Source organism: Montipora foliosa, chromosome 7 (genome assembly GCF_036669935.1).
Source record: "Montipora foliosa isolate CH-2021 chromosome 7, ASM3666993v2, whole genome shotgun sequence".
Taxonomy (NCBI): Eukaryota; Metazoa; Cnidaria; class Anthozoa; order Scleractinia; family Acroporidae; genus Montipora; species Montipora foliosa.
Window position 1 is genome coordinate 7,548,196 of NC_090875.1, and position 5,000 is coordinate 7,553,195.

Consider the following 5,000-nt stretch of genomic DNA (forward strand, 5'->3'; position numbering starts at 1 on the left):
GAATGGATATCACGATTGAGAGGGCGCACCACGTCGAAAAAAGAGGCAATAAAGATAAGAAGAAGGGGCCGAGAACCATTGTTTGGCGATTGCACGGCTGGAAACAGGGAGAGGAAGTTCTCCGCAAAGCCCGAAGAGAGAAGCCAGAAGGTTTGTTTATCTCAGAAGACTTAGCATTTGAGACGCTTCAAAAGAGAGAGCCACTGGTCCCTAAACTAAAGGCAGCTAAGGCAGAGGGTAAGATAGCGTATTTTGTTTTAGATAAAGTTATAATCGCAGAACCACGGAACGAGATCAATGTAACTTGGGGGCATCGGTGCTCCCTTTTGCTCATTTAGACGATGATGAACTTCGGCTGGCTTTGTTTGAAATGTCAAATGGTGGTTCGATCCGTTTCGACCCTGACAAGTTCGCAAGTTTAAAGTTCAACCTTTATTATGCAAATCCTTCAAAAACTTTAGTCTTTGTAAAGACAATGATCCCGATGTTAATTTTTATTTAATACTACACTGAAGATAGTTTCAATAACGTGCTAGCCGAGAAAAAAAATCGTCTTAATGTCAATCAGAATGATCAGAATTCATTTAGTAGAAATCTACTTTCTTCTACTGCTGCACCGTCAACGCAATATTAAACAAGCTCCAAAGGTTTATGGATCGTTTTGGCTGAATTCAGAATCTACAACGACGATTAATGTGTTTCTATGCGAGTTCTCTCTGGTTTTGGATATCAGTTTAAACCGACGCCATATTGCGTTTACCGATGGTAATTTGCCTCTCCGAAGAAGATATCTCGCTCTTAAGATTTGTTACTACAACAATTCTGATGCCAGTTATCAGTTACAAAGATTAGTGCTAGGTGGTGATACCGCAGTTTCCTTAAATCCCGGTCCTGGCGAATACAGCTTCAACGACAATGATGAACAACCTACTCGAAGCTCGCAGTCTTCCATCTATGCTTGTAATAGAAATTCCTTCCTAGAGCTTCCATATAAATGCTTGAATATTTGTCACTACAATATTTGTTCATTGACGAACAAGCTCGATGAAATTAAGCTACTTTTATCCTCTTTTTCCAACCAACGAAAAAAGACAGGCCTAACTTGAATCCTCGGAATTGCTGAAACGTTTCTAAACGACTCTTGGTCTGATGCTTCTCTTGCCATTGAAAGATATACTTTATTCCACGCCGATAGATTGGCCAACAGAGGAGGTGGTCTACTTGTGTATGTTCCCGCACATTTGCCTATATCAAGAAGGAGTGACCTCAAAATGCCTGGAATTGAAACAATTTGGCTTGAGCTTCGCTATCCATGATCAAGACCTTGTTTATTTTTATTTGTCTACCGACCTCCTTCTGCCGATGTTTCGTTCTTTGAGCAGATGGATTTGATGTTGTCAAAGGTAGACTGTAATAATTATCGGACATGTATTAGGTAACTTTAATATCGACCTTTTTTCAGAATCTGCGTTGCAAAAGCCTTTTATTGCACTAACTAGGGCCTATAGTTTTCATCAACTTATTACTGTTGCTACAAGACCGGTGTCTGGAACACTGTTAGACCATGTTTTGACTAATTATCGAGATAATGTTCTTAAATCAGGTACACTATCGTTAACCCTGAGTGATCATCTTCCTATCTATGTGTCACTAAAATCTAGAGCAATTAAGCTACAATCTGAGGGACATAAACCTATGTTTTTTCGATCAAAAAAGAATTTTTCTGTTGGTACCTTTCTGGCCGATTTAGAATGTTTACCTTGGAGTACAATGGATATGTATTCTGAGCCTAATGAGGCTTTAAGCCATTGGTATTCTTTATTTAAGAGCGTGCTGGATTCGCACGCTCCTTTGAAAAAAAGAGGGAATTCATACCCGAATGGTTCAACAGTGAAATTCAAGCCGCAATTGCCAAGCGTAACCATTTGCATAGAAAAGTGATTCCGACAAACAATGCACTAAGTTGGCGCGACTACCGTTCTGCACGTAATAGAGTGGTCCATCTTATTCGTTTTGCTAAGCGCTCGTTTTACCGAAATTCAATTAACAATAATCTTGAAAATCCCAAAAACCTCAAAATGTTCCAAATTATCAAATCATTTAGTCATTGACGGGACGAACTATCATGATTATTATGATATTGCCAACATTTTTAACGAGCATTTCGCCAATATTTCTTCCTGCATTCAGTTAAATCGTGTTTCTGACCCACCTAACTGGGAACGCATTGCCGATTATGTTGATTCCAAACTGCCATCTGGAGTGTCCTATTGTATTCCCTCCATTTCTGAAAATTTTGTGCGAACTAGCCTCCAGCAGCTATCTACTAGTAAGGCCACTGGGCTAGACGACCTTAGTAGCTTCTTTCTAAAAGTAGCAGCCCCGTCTATCTCCCCATCTTTGACTGCGGTATTTAATGTCAGCATTTCTTCTGGTGTTTTCCACGACCATTGGAAAACTGCCAAAGTCTCTCCACTGCATAAAGACAGTTCATTGTTTGACCGATCCAATTATCGCCCAAGATCAGTTCTGGCTGTTCTTTCAAAAATTCTTGAGCGCCACGTGCACCAAACTTTTTACTATTTTCTTTCTCAACACGAGCTGCTGCTGGATTCGCAATTTGGTTTCCGTAGTTCTCGTTCGTGTGAGCTTGCTCTCGCCTATCTTTCTGATAACATTTTGACTAACATGGATAACAAACTTCTTAATGGACTTTTGTTAGTTGACTTGAAGAAAGCTTTTGACCTTGTGGATCATGATACTTTACTTAATAAACTTCGTATCTATGGTTGTTCTCATTCTACCATGGCTTGGTTTCGCTAGTATCTATCTGGGCGTTCCCAGAAAACCCAGTTTAGGGGCACCCTATCTGAAGCACTTCCAGTCTCTGTTCGTGTGCCACAGGGTAGTATCCTGGGGCCACTTTTCTTTATTATGTATATCAATGACTTGCCGCTAGAGCTACATTCAGACGTAACTTCAACTATGTTTGCGGATGATACTACTATCCTTGTTCGAGGACCCTCTGTTACTTCTCTCAGCACTCAGTTGAATGAAGTTGCTAGGACTGTATCTACGTGGGCTGATAATAATCGTATGTCACTTAAAGTGCCACTAAAACGAAAAACGACCCTTTTCTTCTGACTTTTTTTCAACATAAAGTAGTAGTCTGGGTTCCGAAATAAACATCCATGTTAAAATAAAGCTACAGAAATTTTTCCGTCCGCCATTGCTGAAATCGTGTTCCATACGACCCGCCAATTTTTTCAGCGGCTGATCGCATCGTGACGTCAGATTCTCATCACGAGCATTTTAGAGACCATCGTGTCAAGAGAATATAAGAGGAATATGTCGAGTTCAGAGGATGAAAACACGCAGGTTTCGTCAGAAGATGAGTCAGAATATTTGTCTGACGCCTCAGAGAATAGTTTTGTATCGGCGACAGGGGATTTTGTGCCATACGACGAAAGTATAGAGCCGGTAGCGAACGAAGATGAAGCTGCCCAACATGCGATGCAATTCACTGAAGAGGAAGAAGAAGAACAAATGCTTCTCAGCAGATTCTCTGGTGAAGTCGACGTCCGAGAATGGTGTGTAGGCTTTCGTTGCGAGGTTTTCTTTTAGCTCTTAATACAAGTACGGAATCAGGTCATTGCTGGCTTGATTTCAACCATATTTTCAGCGTCAGTTACTTTCGCAGTACATTGTTTGTTTTTTGTATATTGTCTTATATTGGCACAATAATTCCGAACTCTCAAGTGCCTTCTTTCAGTCCCAGTATTTATACTGGCGCTAATTTTCTTCCGAGTTAGAGATTGGTTTTCTTTTTAATGTACGTAGGTGTCGGTGTTCTAATTGCTCGTTGACTTGTGTGGTTAGAGCAGAGGAATGCCGGTGTTGCACGGAAGTGAATCAATGCACTGAGAGAATGGAGGAGGTGGAAAAAGATGGTCAGTGCATAACGATGCACCCAGGATTTGGCAGTGTTTGTTTAGACCGATGGGTCTTGCAAACGGCAGGCATTGGGTTAAAGACAAAGTTAAAAAAGTCTTATACTACTATGCTGACACTTGGAGACAGGGCAGAGGCAGAGTAAGTTTTTTTTCTTTTTTTTTAAGGGAGGGGACATTGAGACATACCCATTTTGACTTTTTTTTACAGTAGTAAGAGACTACAAACCTTTGGCCTTTGTGCTTGAAGACATGCCAATTGCTAAAAATTGCTCATACCAAACACAGGAAAATACATGTGCTTAATAATTGCAAAGAGAAAATCTCATTGAAAAAAAAAAAAACAGCAAAGTCACAGGATCATTGTTTACATAATCTCTCATGTGAACTTCTTTTCCCCTTACAGATTTTTGCGGTCTGTAGCATACAGACAATTTGTTCGTTTGGTGTGAGAGTATGTTGGCAAGTCAAACAGACTTCCTCTTCCTTGCTGTGAGTACAAAGCAATACGATCTGCCTTTCCCACAGCTTAACATCAGTACCATGGTTATGAGGAAGAAGACGATGATGAGGTATAAATTTCATACACAGTATCTTGGGTAGAGCATAACTGAATATTGACCGTACATGTAGAAATTATATTTCAGACTCTGCACTGAAAAGCAAAGTATTAACATACCGGGTGTTTATAAAATTTTTCTAATATGGTTTGTTGTTGTTGCTTTTGGAAAAGACCATAGATAATAATAATCACACAAAAGGTCTATGTATTAAATAGCACATGGAATTTTGTCACCACAAAACTGTGTCTACCACTGTATGTAATATGAAGCCATTCGAGTACCAGCTAGCTATAAAAGGTGACTAGTCAAACAGCTTCTAAAAGGAAAATTTAGATAGTTCAGTGCCTTTTCCCATTGAAAATCAAATTGTCCTTCATTTCTGATGGAAGACAAACACATGGGTTCTCATTTCAGGGTGACATTTTTCTTCCCCACAATGTAACAGAAGATATCGTCTTTGGTTTATTGAATAAAGTTTTATGGTGCA

The 5,000-nt window shown here is 39.8% G+C and overlaps 2 pseudogenes; one reads left to right on the forward strand and one right to left on the reverse strand.

Annotated features, from left to right (window-relative positions):
* Positions 1-3,348: 3,348 nt before the first annotated feature.
* LOC138009816 (uncharacterized) lies at positions 3,349-4,528 on the forward strand (annotated as a pseudogene).
* A 358-nt stretch (positions 4,529-4,886) lies between these two features.
* The window catches only part of LOC138009817 (uncharacterized), a 6,551-nt pseudogene continuing 6,437 nt past the window's right edge, over positions 4,887-5,000 (reverse strand).